The 20,054-nt window shown below is 41.4% G+C and overlaps 1 protein-coding gene across 1 annotated transcript in view; it reads left to right on the plus strand.

Moving 5' to 3' along the window:
* The first annotated feature begins 1,793 nt into the window (after positions 1–1,793).
* ENOX1 (ecto-NOX disulfide-thiol exchanger 1) overlaps positions 1,794–20,054 on the plus strand; it is a 641,692-nt gene continuing 623,431 nt past the window's right edge. The window contains exon 1 of the mRNA XM_040341292.1: positions 1,794–1,938. The gene's annotated coding sequence lies outside the window, so the exon portion shown is untranslated. The remainder of the gene's footprint in view (positions 1,939–20,054) is intronic.

A 20,054-nucleotide genomic window follows, 5' to 3' on the forward strand; every position in this document is an offset into this window, starting at 1 on the left:
ACCAGCTGTTGGCATTGGAGAGATCAGCAGAGGGTGCCTACACCAGTATAGTTTGCTATACTCAAGCAGCAGACTTCACAAGCAAGGCTCAGCATTGTCAGCCCATGGAGGGAAGCTGGGCTTAGCTTGTATTTTAGCAGTGGCGGCCCGTCCATATGGGGCGCAGGGGCGCTGCGCCCCTAATCTATGCGCCTGGCTCCTAATAAACATGCAGAGCACCAAACGCATGGATTCCAATGGGGTTTTCGTTTTTTAGAAGCTTGTGATTAGAGCCTGAGGCTCTAATTGGCTTCAAAAAGGGTGGGCTCTGGGCGCAGAGCATGGCACCCCGAGCCCACCCAGTTGTGTGACAATAGTGAATAAATATTTGCTATTGTCGTCCTGATTCTCCTCCCAGACAATCGGGAATTGAAGACCGGTCACCTGATTGGCCAAGAGGAGAAGCATTCCTATTCAGCGGAAGCTGCTGAAGTCGAGAAGAAGACGACGCAGGTTGATGCTGCCGCCTGGAGGAATCGCTGCCTAGATGGGGCAAATGCAGGGCTGGTGACCGACCAACCAGGGGGGGTTGGGGTGTCTGTGACCATCTGACTGGGGGGGGTGGCAAACAATCAACCCACCGCCCCCACCTTCCCCCCAGTTGGTCAGGTCACAGACACCCCAACCCCCCGGTCACCAGCCCCGCACTTGCCCCATCTAGGCAGCGCTTCCGGGCGGCGGCGGGACTTCCTCTCAACCCCCCCAGGTCAAAAAACACTATTTCATGATCACCAGCTTTATTTAATATTAAAAGTAGTCTAACAAATAAACAGGGGACATTTTGCAAATGCAGATAATCTCAGCAAATATTTCGTTTTTTTTACCAAACGCTTTGACCAGTACTACTATGTGTGGGTGTATATAAGAAAATATGACAGCTGTGATCATAGTAAAGAGGCTGGGTGGACAGAAACACTGGTTCCTAACTTGTCATAATCAGCATTGACCATTGACAGCATTGATCAACAAAGTACAGGACTGTCATGAAAACCTCTTTTTCTGCACAGTCTTTAGATATAGCAAACAGGCAGAGTTCCATGCTGTGCTTTCACAATTTGCTGCAGATTTGAAAAGAAATGCCTGCAGACTAGAATTCATCCAGTCCTAAATGCTGGAAACCTGGTCATAAAAGAGCAGGTGTGTGCGTGATTTGAGTGAGCTGGGACATGCTGAGGAAGAAAACTGCTTTGCATTTAATGTAGACCGGCTGACACACTAATGTTGCTTACGGTCAAGACTCTGAATACTTAGGCTTTCTAGTATATAATTACATGTACTGAATAATTATATTCTTCAAAGGATCCTCATCCCTTTTTGACAAATGTAAAAAAAAAAATGGCCTAGAGACAAAACAAAAAATGACACACTAATACAGCTTAAAATTGAGTTCAATAACATGCTGCAGCTTGTAGTGAATAAAAATGTTAACATTTAAAGTGATCTAAAACATGAGACGTGATGCGCTGCTGTATAAACCAATGTATATGTGAAATAAGCAATGTAATCTGTGCATTAGTATAGAAATATAACAAACTTAAAAGTGAAAAGGTATCTTCTTAAATATACAAATGTCTACAGTGTCTAATGTCTACACACAGATAGATGAAAATCCTTCCAATGTTCTGTCAATTGATGATTCACTCAGTGTGATATACATTCCTATAATAGCATTGTCTTTATCCATAAAAGTTTTATGTGCATGCAGATGAACTTGTTGGTGACATAAAGCACCCAAAATTACAGTGCTACAAATATAATTTGTCTTTTTCAGTGCTTCACCACAGTGAGTGTGACCCCTGATGAAGTCACGTGGTTAGTGACGATACGCGTGGGGAGGAGCCAGTTGACGTTACAGATGAACACGAGGCATAGCGGCAAGTTTGATCTGCTACATATTGGGTTAGTGTTGCTCATTTGAATGTGTTTTATACAAGTATTATTTTTGTGAGTGCAATACTTTATCTATAATAATTTGTGCTGTTTTTTTTAACATACTACACTATGGTGGTCTATTTGTGGTTTTGAGCCCTTCTCTATAGAACTTGATTACAAGTGGGTGTGACTGTTGGAGATGATACTTAAAGGTGAAAATCACAGACCATCCTAAAAACATCTGATTACCCCCAATTTTGGGGGGCAAGCTATATTAGATGTAGCATATAGGTCTAAGAACCAGGTACGGGTACTTCCTAAAGTCACTGTGTGGCGGAGCACTGGAAAAGACAATTCATATTTGTAGCACTGGGATTTTGGGTGCTTTATACAGTCATGCTCGAAATTGTTGGCACCCCAGGAATTTTTCCAGAAAAAAGTATTTCTCACAGAAAAGTATTGCAGTAACACATGTTTTGCTATACACATGTTTATTCCATTTGTGTGTATTGGAAAAAACAAAAACAAGGAGGAAAAAAAGCAAATTGGACATAATGTCACACAAAACTCCAAAAATGGGCTGGTCAAAATTCTTGGCACCCTTAACCTAATATTTGGTTGCACACCCATTGAAAAAAATAACTGAAATCAGTCGCTTCCTATAACCATCAATAAGATTCTTACACCTCTCACCCGGAATTTTGGACTACTCTTCCTTTGCAAACTGGTCCAGGTATCTCTTATTGGAAGGGCGCCTTTTCCCAACAGTAATTTTAAGATCTCTCCACAGGTGTTCAATGGGATTTAGATCTGGACTCATTGCTGGCCACTTTAGAACTCTCCAGCGCTTTGTTGCCATCCATTTCTGGGTGCTTTTCGACGTATGTTTGGGGTCATTGTCCTGCTGGAAGACCCAAGATCTCAGACGCAAACCCAGCTTTCTGACACTGGGCTCTACAGTGCGACCCAAAATCCTTTGGTAATCCTCAGATTTCGTGATGCCTTGCACACGTTCACGGCACCCAGTGCCAGAGGCAGCAAAACAACCCCAAAACATCATTGAACCTCCACCATATTTCACTGTAGGTACTGTGTTCTGTTCTTTGTAGGCCTCATTCCATTTTCGGTAAACAGTAGAATGATGTGCTTTACCAAAAAGCTCTATCCTGGTCTCATCTGTCCACAAGACGTTTTCCCAGAAGGATTTTGGCTTACTCAAGTACATTTTGGCAAACTGTAGTCTTACTTTTTTATGTCTCTGTGTCAACAGTGAGGTCCTCCTGGGTCTCCTGCCATAGCATTTCATTTCATTTAAAAGTCGATGGATTGTTGGCGCTGACACTGATGCTCCCTGAGCCTGCAGGACAGCTTGAATTTCTTTGGAACTTGTTTGGGGCTGCTTATCCACCACCCGGACTATCCTGCGTTGCAACCTTTCATCAATTTTTCTCTTCCGTCCACATCCAGAGATATTAGCTGCAGTGCCATGGGTTGAAAACTTCTTGATAATGTTGCGCACTGTGGACAAAGGCAAATGTAGATCTCTGGAGATGGACTTGTAACCTTGAGATTGTTGATGTTTTTCCACAATTGTGGTTTTCAAGTCCTCAGACAGTTCTCTACTCCTCTTTCTGTTGTCCATGCTTAGTGTGGCACACACAGACACCCAATGCAAAGACTAAGGCCCCTTTCACACTGGGGCGGGAGCCACGGTGGTGGTATAGTGCCGCTAAAAATAGCGACACTTTGCCGCGGGATTCGGCCACTAGCGGTGCGATATTAACCCCCGCTAGCGCCCGATAGGGTTAATACCGCCCTGTGAAAAATACTTGATTTTCTGGAAAAATTCCTGGGGTTCCAACAATTTCGAGCATGACTGTATCACCAACAAGTTCATCTGTATGTACATAACGTTGATGGATAAGGACAGCACTATTATAGAAATGTATATCACACTGAGTGAATTGTCAATTGACAGAACATTGGAAGGATTTCAATGTAAAGTAGATTGAAATGTGTGTGTGTGTGTGTGTGTGTGGACATTAATCACCAGATTTTTTTGTCTACATTTGTATATTTAAGGGCCCTTTCACACGGTACGGATCTGTGATGATCCGCCCTGTGAACTTCCGCTTGCTCTGCGGGGATCGCTCCGCTGATCCCTGCTGAGCCGGCAGATGACAGAGCGGTCCCTGCACACCTCTTCCCTATGGGGGGATCGGATGAACAAGGACCGTCTGTCCATGTTCACCCGATCCAATCCGCAGACAGATGAAAAAATAGGATTTCCTCCGTCTGCAGAATCAGAGCTGAGCGGACCCGGATGAGATCGTGTTGGTGGATGAAAATCCGCTGACACCCGCGGATGGATGAAAAAGCGGACGTACGGTCCGCAGGTGTGAAAGGGGCCTTAGAGGATACCTTATCACTTTTAGGTTTGTTATATTGTTTATAGCAAGGTTGCCCTTATGGGGCAATAACAGTGGAAACGATGCAAGTAAATATTTTCAATTAAAAAGTTGGAAAATGTCTGTGCAATCTGGTAATGCTAACCATTCATACACCATTCTGCTGGATGCTAATCTGCAGCTGGTCAGCGTGGTAAAGATGACAGACAGGTGTCTACCTGCTCATCCTTTTTGACAAGACATCTGTCCATCGATGGCTATATTACCATGCATTATTTTTTTAAATAAATACAACTTTTGTATAATGTCTCTTTAAATAAATGTGTACACAGAGCTTGGCAGTTTTTACATCTCTCTACCAAATCACTTTTCTGACAACCAGTCATCTGACGGTCCTGTTGAAAACTGTTACCAGCTAAATACCAATACTGTAAAGAAGAAAACGTGACAAAGTTTTTACCAATATCTTAGGAATCCTATGGCTTGTTATGTGTCAAAAATTATTTTCATTCAATTTCTCCACTGAAAGTTCAGTTTGAAACAAAGAAAATTCTGCCATGGTTTTAACAGCTTAGATGTTTTGGGCATACTGCATAACTGTAGTAATATAAAGGTTTTATGATCTGTACAAAGGGAAGTAAATTTTTTTTGGTGTTGACATTTAACATCAGCATTTGTAAATGAGTACAGTAGTAAATGTCCCATAGAGTACAAATTGCAACCTTTGTATTTAAAATGGCTACTATATATATATATTATATATATAAAAATCCTTAGTACTATGAAAGGTGGTGTACATAATACAAGCTCCTTCTTTAATGTGTGTTCCCCAATTTTGGCCTCATACACACTGGGTGTTTTTTTTTACAGTTGCTGTTTTGAGTGTCAGACATTTTTAACTGCCTCTAAACTCCTGTGCATGTTATCCTATGTGTTCATGCACACATAGGCTTTTATCAATGTTTTTTGCCAGGAGGGTTTAGTGGCAGAAAAAAACCCCATTGCCATCACATTCTGGAGCAGCAGTGTTTTGGCAGAAAAAATGCTGACAGATCCTAAACTCTACTATACTCTACGGTGTCCAGCATTTAGTATTTTTTTAATCCGAGACCTGCCAGTGTCCTTAACAACCAGTGATTAGCTGAGTGAGTGAGTCATCAGCTGTCAGCGCTGGCAGTACAAAAATGTGAAAAGAAATGGCGTGGGGGTTCTCCCAATCCATACCAAGCCCTCTGGGTCTGGTATGGATTTCAAGGGAAACCGCGTGCCAAAATGTGGGGGAAAAATGGTGCCCCCCCCCCCCAAATCCATACCAAGTAAAAAAAATAAATAAAAAAAATGTCCCTTGCTGTAGATCCATCATCTGTTCCGCCACCACCGCTGACTTAAAGAAAATAAAAACCCTTCAGTCCCGACAGAGGCTCCCACTATCTGCCAGCTCCACTGTCTGACAGCTCTTAACCACCTAAAGTAAAACTATGGGTTCACGTTTAAAAAAAAAAAATAACAAACATATCATACATACCTCCACTGTGCAGTTCGTTTTGCACAGAGTGGCCCTGATTGTCCCCTTCTGGGGTCCGACGATGGCTCTCGCAGCTCCTCCCCTGCAATAGATAACCCCCTCTGGGAAGCTCTCTCCTGAGGGGGTTACCTTGCGGGTGCGCTCCCCTGTCATACACTTGACGTTCATAGCCGCCCAGTTTATGACTCGGCCCCGTCCCCTGGCAGCCATGTCATTGGATTTGAGTGACAGCAGCGGGAACCAATGGCTGCGCTGCTATCATTCTATCCAATGAAGAGACGGGAAGCCATGGGGAGAACGACGTGGGATCGCCCCCACGGAAGTTCAGGGCTCAGATAAGAAAAACGGGGGCTCGGGGGAGCCGGACAGTGCAATGCATCCTATGCATTAAGGTGAAAAAACACGAGGCTTTACAAGCCCATTAAGGACCGGAAGGGTTTACCCCCTTAATGGCCAGGCAATTTTTTAGCAATATGGCACTGCGTCGCTTAAACTGACAATTGCGCGGTAATTTTTCTTCAATAATAAATATCCCCCCAAAAAATATAAAAAAAAAAGAATTTCTTCCTCAGTTTAGACCGCTATATTCTTCTACATATTTTTGGTAAAAAAATCGCAATAAGTGTTAAATGATTGGTTTGGCCAAAAGTTATAGCTTCTACAAAATAGGGAATAGATTTATGGCATTTATTATTATTATTATTATTATTATTATTATTTTTATTTTTTACTAGTAATATCGGTAATGTGCTATTTTTAGCGGGGCTGTAACAGACTGTAATTGTAGCCAACAAATCGGATGCTTAACTGACATTTTTGACACTTTTTTGGGAACCAGTGACATTATTAAAGTAATCTGTGCTACAAATATGCACTGTTATTGTACAAATGACACTGGCAGGAAAGGTGTTATCATCAGGGGCGGCCAAGGGGTTAAATGTGTTTCCTGCAGGTGTTTTCTAACTGTATGGGGGTTGGGCTGCCTGGGGAAACACACAGATTTGTCTTCCTGCATAGCAAAAAGACAGGATCTGTGTAATCTCCCCTGTCAGAACGGAGATTTGCCTTGTTTACACAGGCAGATCCCTGTTCTGTCACTGCAGGGAACGATGACCGTTGGCCGGCGGACATTTTAAGTCCGCCCCACCCGCAGATTGGCTCCCCCGTTGGCCAGTGGGCGCGCATGCGCTCACAATATAGAGTTCCGGAGCCGATGTACAATGACGTCGATACGCGAGAACGAGCCGACCTGCCACAGTATAATGACGTCAAGTGGTTAAATAACTAAGGGCTTGATGTCACTGGGTGGAACCATCCCCTTGTCATGTCACTGACCCAGCATGCCCTCGGTTGGTGACATCACAAAGGGGGTGGTGCCAACAGTTCTCTCTACAATGCAGCACTGATCAGAGCAAATCAGAACCTATTTTGTACTGGTCTGAGTACAGAACAGTGAGTTTTGATTAGTTGCAATGAATGAGTGGACTGTATGCCTAGCACTTTGCGCTGCACACTGTTCATTGAATTATCCTGAATATAAACAGATGTGCTCAAATAACCTATGAAGGTAGATAACTCAAAATGCTTGTATCATCAAAAATGTTAAAGGCCTTTTGTGGTCAAAATCAAATGGCACCGACCAAAGCAGATCTATGGAAAGTCTCAGGGCCTAAAGTGGCATTTTACTAGTGTCCTGGGTTGACCTTTTTGATTGATTATTGTATCACAATTTTTATATAAATTGACAAGTATGAAGCAACAAGGAACCCGTACATTATAATCGTATGTGACATGGTCAGGGTCACATGGACCTGAGGTCATATTGTACACGTTGCGGAACAAATCATTTGAGTTTCCATTATTTCTTATGGGGAAATTCTCTTTGATATAAAAGTGCTTTGGATTACAAGCATGTTTCCGGAACTAATTATGCTTGCAATCCAAGGCAATGTCATAGAAAGAATAGCCTGAGAAGATATAATCATTAATGTTTGACCTTGCTGAGGACACCTACAATCCGGTTTTGTAGGAAATCGAAAAGGCAATAAAACAAATTATAAGATATAGTGTTATCAGCGCTAACATCAGAAACCCTTCAGTTTCCCGAAATCGCAATCTTTTCCATTTAGAGCATGTGACATAACCTGTCATTGGGCTGTGTCTATTCCATGTAGTAGTTCAGCATTCAGCAGGGAGGCAAGTGATACCTATTTAAATTGTCTAACCTTTTTATGTTCCGTCTGTTGTAACCTTCAACTTCTTGATATTGCAGCCTTTCATCTGCAGACTGCAATTTATCCTCCAATCTTTCTTCCTATAAAGCAATAAATGACATGGCACGTTTTCCCTTCATCTCCAAAGCTTGATCCACTTATGTACTGTTCCTTATACATCAGCTGTGATCTATTCCTACACGTCTGTGTATTATGACCCCTATTCATTGTCTTTCTGTCTCTGCCTTCCCTGCTCTGGCTATAGCTGCATACAGGTTACTTGTGATGTGCAGTAAAGGCACCTTTTTTTATTATGAGAGCGACAACGTTATTGTTGTAATGTTTCTATTTAGCAGTGAAAATGTAACAAGGCAACACAGAAGATACATTGACCTTAAGCCCGCATTCACACTGTAACGCCGCGTACGCGGCGTATTTTGCCGTGATTTGTTAATTTTTTTTTTTTTTTTAACAAGACATTGCATTGATGTCTATGGCCGAATGCCAATGCCGCCTGAAAAAAAGGGTCCGGGACTTGTTTTCAGGCGTATGGCGTTTCGGCGTTCGGCGTGAGATGTGAACCATCTCATAGACATCAATGCAAATTCGCCCCTCCGGCGTGTCGGGCGTCGGCCGTTTTGTCGCCTAGGTGTGAATGGAGCCTAACTTTGTACTGTTCCCAGTATGTTTATGTAACTGACATGCCTACGTGGGTAAGTGCTTACCTTTTGGCTTATTTTATAAACGGTGAAATCTACAGGGTGGGCCATTTATATGGATACACCAAAAACAAAAGTTGGATTCAAAATGGCCAACTTCAAAATGGCCGCCATCGTCACCACCCATCTTGAAAAGTTTCCCCCCTTGCATATACTAATGTGCCACAAACAGGAAGTTAATATCACCAACCATTCCCATTTTATTAAGGTGTATCCATATAAATGGCCCACCCGGGTGGATCCATATAAATGGCCCACCCTGTATATACAGTACAAGACAAGCAAAATGTTTTAATACATTTTGCCTTGATATACAAGTGGTGTCTTGATATAAGACTAGCGTCATGTCACAACTGAGTATAAAAAAAGAAGAGAGGAGCCTCTAAGTGTAGCAATATGGTTACATTTATTGAAGGTACAACACTTAGCAACTTATTGCTCCTCTTAGGCCCCGTACAGATGAGCAAACATGTACGATGAAAACGGACCGTTTTCAGCGTACATGTCTGCCCGGAGATTTCCGTATGATGGCTGTACTCACCATCATACAGAAATCCACGCGTACTCGATACGCGGCGACGTGCGTGGCCCTGGCAGTTAAATGCTTCCACGCATGCGTCAAAGTAATTCGACGCATACGAGGGATGGCGGCCGCTCGGACATGTACGGTAGGTCTGTACAGACGACCGAACATGTCCGACGGACTGGATTCCAGCGGGCATGTTTCTAAACATGTTTAGAAATATTTGCCCGCTCGAAAAAGGCCCGGCTGTACAGACGACCGAACATGTCTGCTGAAACTGGTCCACGGACCAGTTTCAGCAGACATGTTCGGTCGTCTGTATGGGGCCTCAGAGGTTCCTCTCTTCTCTTTTATACCCTGTAAAAAAAATGCTTTGATATACAAGTGCTTTTAATTACAAGCATGTTTCTGGAAAGAATTATGCTCGCAAACCAAGGTTTTACTGTGTCTCCATGTTTCATAAGATCTATTGATTCTGACAGTTTTTTCTTTATTTAAAGCTGTAATAAAGCACTGGTATTCACCATATTGTTATGAAGATGGACAACAAACTCAGACCTTCGGTCTTTTTTTTCAACATTCCATTTATTTAATCTTCTGCCCTTGTTGTTTTAAATTTGGATAGTAAAACTTTTTTTTTTTCTGCCAGTTAATACCTTATATTTGGCTGTTTATTCCATTTGAATTGTTGTTGTTTTTTCATGTTTTGAATAAAGACATCGTTTTTTGAGGAGTGCGGCGATCCAGGATTTTTCTTTCATCCCAATACCTTATACAGCCCACTTCGTCTTTTGTCTGGTCATTAGCCTAGGCTTATGACATCATTCACAGCTCTCTCTCACTCTTGTGAGAGTTTGCCAGGAAGGTAGGAGGGGTAAGTCTTTAGAGGGCCAATGAGGGCTGCAGATGTTGAGTTGTGCCTCTGTGTGTCTGTGTAAATCCAGGAAGTAAACAGGTAGAAGCTACAGCTGCCCACAGTTACAATGGTTGCAGCCAGACTCAGTGGAGTCTGACTCAGCAGCATATTTCAGTACAGAATCACAGTCTATATAAAATAATATGCAAAGTGGTTGGAGGGAAGCTTCAGAATGGAAAAGATGTTTTTATTATAAATTATGTGAGCAGACTGCAGTTCCTCTTTACACACTGGACGCTAAAAAAAGCTATAAAAAACGCCAGTAGCTTTGCAGGGAGCCTTTCAACGTTATTTGGCGGTTTTGCAATAGCGTTTATTAGCATTTTTCAGTGTTAGCGGTTTTTACCTTTTTTTTTCAATTGATAAAAAAACGCTGGCGAGCTGCGTTTTTCGGCGTTTTGCGGTTTTTATCGTTTTTTCCTGCTGGAAAACGGCACTTTGAGCGTGAATTTCTTGCGTTAAAAAAAAAGCCCATAATCTCCACTGCTCATTAATGCTAAAAAACGTCCATGTGTGCATGGACACATAGGCATAGAGTGCAGTTTATGGGCTTTTGAATAAAAAACACCTAAACGCCAATAAACTGCAGTTTTTGAGCTTCAGTGTGCATGGAGCCTAATGCCCTGTACACACGATCGGTTCGTCTGATGAAAACGGACCGATGGACCCTTTTCATCGGACGAACCGATCGTGTGTGGGCCCCATCAGTTTTTTTCCCATCGGTGAAAAAAAATAGAACCTGTTTTAAATTTTTCGTATGGTTAAAAAACCGATAGAAAAAAACGATTGTCTGTGGGGCAATCCATCGGTCAAAAATCCATGCATGCTCAGAATCAAGTCAACGCATGCTCGGAAGCATTGTACTTAATTTTTCTCTGCACGTCGTTGTGTTTTACGTCACCACGTTGGACACAATCGGATTTTTAACCAATGGTGTGTAGGCAAGACTGATGAAAGTCAGCTTCATCGGATATCTGATGAAAAAATCCATCGGTTCGTTTTCATCAGACAAACCGATCGTGTGTACAGGGTATAAGTGTTCTTTTTAGATAGGTCTAAGAAATGTATATTCTAAGCCCAAAATGTGTCAGTAATAATATGCTATGTCAAAAATGTACCTGCTGGGTGCCTTATGACCAGCTGCCTGGATAGGACAGAGTAGAATTAAAACTCCTAGCAGTACTAAAATAATTGCATTTCCATGTTCTGTGTACTTTGGGAGACCAGATATAGTGAATGCAGAGTCCTGGGTTTAAAAAACTGTACCAGCAAAACAAAAACGCTACTGAAACCGTGATGGTGAACATTTTTACCTAATAAAAAGCTTTGTATAGCAGCAATCGGAAATCTTAATTGTGGCTGCATTCTCCTAGGTTACTAGTACTAGCCAGGAGTTAAAAAAAAAGCAAAGAGAATGTTTAGGCTAGGAAAAGATCTCACAAGAGTTCATCCAAATCTCTCTATACCCAGACCTTGTAATATTGTCTTAGCATGCATGAGACTGGTCCAGTTAACCCGCCATTCAAAAGTATGATTGTGTTCTGCATAAGGCGATGGATGTTGTACTAAGGTTCTCCTTCCTGTTGGTACAGAAGGTAAAATGCCTTGTCCTGTATGCCTGGTTCAATCACTGCATTGCGGTGGTGTAAGGCCCCATGTACACGGGATGCTGCAAAACGTACGTTTTATGCTTCGGTTTGTCAATGAACAGGAAACCTGTGTACAGAGCTCCCTGTTCATTCATCTGAGGCTGGGGATCTATTTTCTCAATTCCTTTCTCTGTTTCAAATATGAGACCTTGGGTCTGTTTACACCCCTAATGTTTCACCAATATTTAATTTTGTAAGTTTTGTGACATGGTGCATTATCCTGCTGGACGTAGTCATCAGAAGATGGGTACACTTTAGTCATAAAGAGATGGACATGGTCAGCAACAATACTCAGGTCGACCATAGTGTTTAAACGATGCTCAATTGTGGTACCCAAAGTGTGCCAAGAAAATATTTCCCACACCATTACACCACCAGCCTGAACCATTGATACAAGGCAGATTGGATCCATGCTTTCGTGTTGTTTTTACCAAATTCTGACCCTACCATCTGAATGTCGCAGCTGAAATCAAGACTCTTCAGACAGGCAATGTTTTTCCAATCTTCTATTGTCTAATTTTGTTGAGCATGTGCAAATTGTAGCCTCAGTTTTCTGTTCTTGGCTAACAGAAGTGGCACCCAGTGTGGTCCTCTGCTGCCATAGCCCATCTGCTTTAAGGTTCGATGTTTTGTGCATTCAGAGATGGTATACTGCATACCTTGGTTGTAACGAGTGGTCTGCCCATTCTCCTCTGACATCATCAAGGCATTTTCATCCACATAACTGCCACTAACTGGATATTTTCTCTCTTTCGGATCATTCCCTGTAAACCCTAGAGATGGCTGTGCATGAAAATCCTAGTAGATTAGCAGTTTTTGAAATACTCAGACCAGCCCATCTGGCACCAACAACCATGCCACATTCAGTCACTTAAATCCCTTTTCTTTCCCATTCTTCCCCATTCTGATGCTTGGTTTGAACTTCAGCAAGTCATCATTTACCACGTCTAAATAATTAAATGCATTGAGTTGCTGCCATGTGAATGGCTGATTTAGCAATTTGTGTTAGCTAGCAATTGAACAGGTGTACCTAAATAAAGTGGCCAGCGACACTGGTACGACAAACGCTCCGACATTGGGAGCTCGTGTCGCATGACGTGTGAAAATCAATGTTTCCCTATGAGACCTGTCTTATCTGGTCTGACACAAGTCGGTCCGACTTTGAAATTGCTCCCTGTACTACTTTGGTCCGACTTTGAGCCTACTTTAGCCCATTGAATATCTTAGAAGTCGGATCAAAGTAGGATCCTTGTCCTTACCATCCGACTTTTGACATCCGACATGTGATTACAGCAGCAGTAAGCCCCCTTTCACACTTGTACGACTTCAAAGTCGCGCGATTTTACCGCAATTTCGTTGCCGCGATTTTACCGTGATTTTGCCGCAATTCGCGGCCGCGATTTCAATGAATGCCTGTGTAAGTGGCATCAAAATCGGACCAAAGTAGTGCAAGGACTACTTTGAAGTAGGCACAACTTAAAGTCGTGCCAGTATGAATGGTAGTCATTGACAATAATGGAGAATGACTTGTCATATGATTTTTCAGTCCAAAATCGTGAGACAAGTCGTATAAGTGTGAAAGGGGACTAAAAGGAATTTATCTCACTCTGGGATTGTTTTGATTGGTCAAAGGACAAGTCAGACTATCACAAAGTCGGAGCAAAGTAGTATCCTGTTCATGAAAGTCGGATGGATGTCGGAGCAATGTAGGACTGATGTTGCAGAGCAAAGTAGGATGAAAGTCGTATCACTGTCGTGTAGTATCAGTGTGAACCCAGCTGGAGGGTGATAGCCTGTCTCCATAGTACATTGCAGTAAATATCTGATTCCCCCGTATTGATTTGTATTGTAACTGTACTGTATGCCCTCATGTTGTAAAGTGCTGTGAAAACTGTTGGCTTTAGAAATCCTGTATAATAATAAATCACCCTGCACCTACATATAGGGGGTTATTTACGAAAGGCAAATCCACTTTGCACTACAAGTGTAAAGTGCACTTAAAATTGCACTGAAAGTGCACTCGCTGTAAATTTGAGGGGTAGATCTGAAATGAGGAGAAGCTCTGCTGATTTTATTATCTAAACATGTGCAAGTTTAAATGCAGTTTTTTTTATTGTTCTTGCATGTCCCCCTCGGATCTACAGCGACTGCACTTCAAAGTGAAATTTTAGTGCAATTTTCAAGTGCACTTTGCATTTGTAGTTTGCACTTGTAGTGCAAAGTGGACCTGCCTTTCGTAAATAACCCCCTTTGTGTGCAGACTGTTGGTGCTATGTAAATCCTGTATAATAATAAAAGTCTGCAGACTATATGTAGGTGCAGGGTGATTTATTATTATTATTATTATTATTATTATTATTATTATTCAGGATTTATATAGCACCAGCAGTTTGCGCTGCGCTTTACTTCCTGAACTGTTCTCTGCATATTGCTGTAGAAGACAATCCGGGATAGAAGGATCGCCATGTCACATGACTTGTTAAAAAGTCAAGTGGCAAGTGTATTCCTCCCAGCACTGAACCCCCCTCCCATTTATTAGAATGAATGTGACTTTGCTTTCAGAGTCCCAAGGTAATTGAAGTGGAAAGGCCATTTATTATAAAGCACACATCCTTTTGAAATACAGCGGTGTGGCTGCAGTTAGCCCATGCTGCCGCTTTATAAACGGAACTCAATTTTGTTAAGCTCTGCTCCTTTAGGAAACCTTTAAATCAGTCATGTCAAGGGTATCTTGGCCAATCTATATAGTTATAAGAAGCCAGTAAATAATAGATCGGACTCCTTCATATTGTAAACTGGTGTGCTTAGCTATGAATAGAATTTTTGGTTTCTGTAGTGTGTACCATTTTATTTTTATGCTCTGCAGTATAAAGCATCCGACGTAAAATAAAAGCTTCCTGGGGTATAATCCTAGCTACTCCTAGTATATCTCCAGTACTCACGGCACCGCGTTCCGAGCTGGAGTCTGGATTAGCAAACGTCTAGCGTTCTAATGCTATAGCTTGTAAACTATTGTTTTTCTATACATTCCTGGAACTGGAAATGCTTTAATGTATTTTTGATTACAGTAATATCTGCTTTGGTGATGATGAGAAGAAAGAGAAAAATCAGATGCATGAAATGTAAAAGTACAAAATGTGCTAAATATGAATTAATACATAGGCTGCATATGTCTTTAACAACAGGTGCGGTGGGAAACCTAATATTATAGTTTATATTAACAAACATCTCAAAGTACCATAAGGAATTTATATTAAGAAAACAGCTGCCTCTCTGCCTGCGCACTGATCCGTGACCCTTGCGTTATTGGTTGCCATTGCTGGGGAAAAAATACAGCCTCCTTCCAAATCAGATTTGTCCTTTATGGTTAAAGGGACAGAAATATTATGAGCTTATTTACTATTCTGTGCCAAGAAATAAAAACTGTGCTGTCAAACCCAGTACTATAGAACGTCTTACTAATTTACAGTGACTTGTTAGCTACAATGGGGCTGTGGGCTCTGATGCTACAGTTTCTAACATGCGAAAGACTGGAATTGCAATTCAATGTGCAGTTTCAGTACAAATGTGTTAACATGTCATGTCAAAGTCCGCTCTTTTGATGTAAAGAGACTGATTGCCTACTACAGTTGAACCTCAGATTACGAGCATAATCCATTCCAGAAGTATGCTTGTAATCCAAAGTACTTGCATATCAAAGCGAGTTTTCCCATTGAAGTCAATAGAAACGAAAATAATTTGTTCTGCATTGATTTCAATGGGATGCAATACCGAATGCGGTCAGAGTTGGGGGGGCGCCAAAGTGCCAAAAACGGCCGAAAAGGCCCGTGAACACTTCAGCTCAGCTCCTCTGCCCCCGTACTTCAGGCCAAATGAGGTACTGCAGGCCTATTTTCGGCTCTGCTCGGCTTCTGCACCCCGTACCTCAGGCCAAATAAGGCACTGTAGGCCTATTTAGCTTGAATTCTGCTTGTCTTGCGAGTCAACACTCGCAAACCGAGTCAGAATTAAAAAAATCTATTGCAAATCAAAACGCTCTTAAACCAAGTTACTCTTAAACCGAGGTTCCACTGTACATACAATTGTCACACAACACTAAAACGTTTTATTGCCATGTTGACTATTTGGATATAGTCGTGGCTTCTAAGCCGTATCTCTTGGTGGTAATTATGCAGTCAAGATAGGAACGTTGGAAAGTGTACTGTTGTTCCTAATAGAAAATACAGTCAAGCCTAGATTAAGGCGGTATTAAACCCAAAATGTATTACCAATCATTAGATGTGATTGGTTTTCCTTTTTAGGTTTCTTCTTCAGTTTTTTCCTTTTTTAGGTTTTCTCTTCAGTTTTCAGCTGGTGATCTGTAGTAGAGTGCCCCCCACTCCTGGATTAAGAAGCACAGGGGGTACCTTTTGGACAGCAGGATTGTCATTCTGGGGGAGGGGAGTGTTATATGTACTGGTAGGGATGCACCGATGCCATTTTTGAAAAAAAAATTACGATGAGCGCCGTTTTTTTAAATTTTATTAGTACTTACCAATACCAATTACCGATACCTACCGCAATTATTTTGTGTACACTTCAGCTGTCGGCAGTGGTACAGCTATAATAAATATCCCCCAAAAATATATAAAGAATATTTTTTTCCTCAGTTTAGGCCGATACGTATTCTTCTACCTATTTTTGGTAAAAAAAATCGCAATAAGCGTTTATAGATTGGTTTGCGCAAAATTTATAGCGTTTACAAAATAGGGGATAGTTTTATTGCATTTTTATTCATTTTTTTTTTATTTTTTACTACTAATGGGTGCGATCAGCGATTTTTTTCGTGACTGCGACATTATGGCAGACACTTCAATTTTGACACATTTTTGGGACCATTGTAATTTTCACAGCAAAAAAATGCATTAAAAATGCATTGTTTACTGTGAAAATGACAATTGCAGTTTGGGAGTTAACCACAAGGGGGCGCTGATAAGAAATTTTTGTATATTTTTTGTATATTTGTTATAGCAAAAGGTATATGGTTTATAGTGCAAAAAATAAAAACCACAAAGGTGATCGAATACCGCCAAAATAAAACTCTATTTGTGGGAAAAAAAGGACGTCAATTTTGTTTGGGTACAGCATTGCACGACCGCACAATTGTCAGTTAAAGTGACGCAGTGCCGTATCACAAAAAATGGTCTGGTCATTAAGGGGGTAAATCCTTCCAGGGCTAAATTGGGTTAATTAAGCAGTTTTTAATTATAGCATTTTAGTCTTTTTTCCCAGTTTGTTTACAGAAAAGGCTGTGCTGTCTTTGTGTTCCCTATTCTGCCTGCAGTTCCAAATTGCACAGCTGTCACTGCAAGACACGTGACCCATGTTTGAGCGCCATTCTTTCATATGAAAGGATCACCCACCTCTGTTATACGTGTTGACTGAACAGTATTTAGGAAGTATTATCATATGTCACATATCTAAAGATCCTGCTACATGAGCCATTTTGTCAGGCCCCGTACACACGGCCGAGGAACTCGACGTGCCAAACACGTCGAGTTCCTCGTCGATTTCAGGGATGAAGCCGCCGAGGAGCTCGGCGGGCCGCCTTCTCCCATAGAACAACGAGAAAATAGAGAACATGTTCTCTATTTTCCCGACGAGTTCCTCGGCGGCTTCATCGAGCCAAAAGTGTACAGACGACAGAGTTTCTCGGCAGAATCCGGGTTTGAGCGAGTTTCTCGGTGAATTCTGCCGAGAAACTCTGTCGTGTGTACGAGGCCTCACAGATACAGTGATCTTGTCTTTCCCTTTTTCCTTTCCCTTTCTCTTTCCTTCCCTTTCTATTTTCTTTCCTACCTTTCTTTCTCTCGCTCTCTTTCGATTTAACTTCTCACTCTTTCTTTCGCGCTCTCTCTCTTGCTCTTTCTTTTCTCTCGCTGTTTCTTTTTCTCTCGCTCTTTCTTTCTCTCTCGCTCTTTTTCTCTCGCTCTTTCTTTTTCTCTCGCTCTTTCTTTCTCTCTCGCTCTTTCTTTCTCTCTCGCTCTTTCTTTCTCTCTCGCTCTTTCTTTCTCTCTCGATCTTTCTTTCTCTCTCGATCTTTCTTTCTCTCTCGATCTTTCTTTCTCTCTCGATCTTTCTTTCTCTCTCGCTCTTTTTCTTTCTCTCTCTCGCTCTTTTTCTCTTTTCTTTTTCTCTCGCTCTCTCTTTCTTTCTCTCGCTCTTTTTCTTTCTCTCTCGCTCTTTTTCTCTTTTCTTTTTCTCTCGCTCTCTCTTTCTCTCTCGCTCTTTTTCTTTCTTGCTCGCTCTTTCTTGCTCTCTTTCTTTCTCGCTATTTTTTTCTTTCTCTCTCGCTCTTTTTTTCTTTCTCTCTCGCTCTCTTCCTTCCTCGCTCTCTTTCTTGTTCTTTCTTGCTCTCTTTCTTTCTCTTTGCTCTTTCTTGCTCTTGCTCTCTCTTTCTTGCTTTCTTTTTCTTTCTCTTTCTCTTGCTTTCTTTTTCTTTCTCCTTGCTTTCTCTTGCTCTTGCTCTCACTTTCTTTTTTTTTGCTTTCTTCCTTTTTCTCACTCTTTCTCTCTTGCTTTGTCTTCTCTTTCTTTTTCTCTTGCTCTTGCTCTCACTTTCTTTTTTTTTTGCTTTCTTCCTTTTTCTCACTCTTTCTCTCTTGCTCTGTCTTCTCTTTCTTTTTCTCTTTCTTTCTTTCTTTCTTTCTTTCTTTCTTTCTTTCTTTCTTTCTTTCTTTCTTTCTTTCTTTCTTTCTTTCTTTCTTTCTTTCTTTCTTTCTTTCTTTCTTTCCTCTCGCTTCTGTTTCTCCCTCTTTCCATATTGCATCTCTCTGTTTTACAGCCTTTCTCTTCAGGGCAGTCCCCTCAGAGCAGTGATTTGTAGTTATACTGCTGCTGGTAATACAAGGCAATACAGAGAGAGAGAGTGCATTATGGCAATGTGAAAAGGAAAAGACGGTGGAAAAAAAGTATAATAAACTTGACATGGAAGATGGCATGGCACAAATGCAATGTAGACTAATAAATAACATACCAGAGGGACACAGCTACAAAACTGGTGCCCGGGGCATAATTATATCTAATTACAACTCTGTCATTAAAATTTAGGTTTAAATGAAGTAACATATTTTACAGCTAATATATAGCAATTAGATTTGCCAATGAATTCCTTTAGGAGTGATTTATAGCTACTGTATATCTCCTCCATGCCTTCCCTCAGCTCTGTACATTGAGGTTGCTCTGGCAGTTCTGTAATGGTAGGAGTTGCGTGATTCAGCAGGGTTGTGAGGTAACAAAAGCATTTCAGTTGCTTATAATGAATGTGTGCTATACATATACTGTGTCTCTACCACTCACCTCAGCTGGGAATGCCTGTGACAGAAGTAAGCGTGCGCAAACATATGCTGTCGTATTTCTTTCCTTTTAGTGTACAGCCTTTTCCCTTTGTACGGCTCCATTTCATCTGCTAAAGCCCCAACATTGTCTATCATCTCTGTTGCTGATGGCAGTGGCTGTGCAGAGCTCATTTTGAGCACTTACTATTATCAGAATCTTAATGGCCAGCTGTCAAATTGGCATAATTTGCTGATGGGATTTTTTTTTAAGGTGTAGTACCTCTTCTTAAATGTGGCTTCCATACAGGATTTATGTCCTAAAGGGTATAATCATCCATTAGAGCTATACGAAAGTTCAGGTCTCTACTTTTTGTTGAAAAAGTTAGGATATTTTATGACAAGAGGTAAAAAATGATTTGCTTTAAATTGTACAGATATAGTAAAAGATATTGTAAGTAATAGTCACACATGGTAGACAGATGGTGCAGTAGATTCTGCCAAGCATGCCAGAATATTATACTTTGGGGAACAGTATATAATGTGTATATATTACAATATAATGTGTTTTTTTTAATTTTAAAAGACCTACACTGGGAGAATGTGGAGGCTGCCATCGCTGACCCCCTTTTTTTCTGAAAAATCTTCTTGCCTGGCTGTTCTGCAGAGCCAATTACGTTAACACTTTCTTGGTTATAATGTCACATACTGTACCTGTCAAAGATGGAGCTGAAGAGGGGGCTTCACTTGTACCTCTTGACCAACACCCCTGGTAGTGATGAGAATGTGAGAACAAAGGTAGGCACAAGGATCAATGTTGCAGGCAGAGTCAACTGTTGGATGCGAAATATAGAGGACCTGTGGACCACCGGGTAAG

The sequence above is a fragment of the Rana temporaria genome, chromosome 2 (assembly GCF_905171775.1).
Source record: "Rana temporaria chromosome 2, aRanTem1.1, whole genome shotgun sequence".
Classification (NCBI taxonomy): Eukaryota; Metazoa; Chordata; class Amphibia; order Anura; family Ranidae; genus Rana; species Rana temporaria.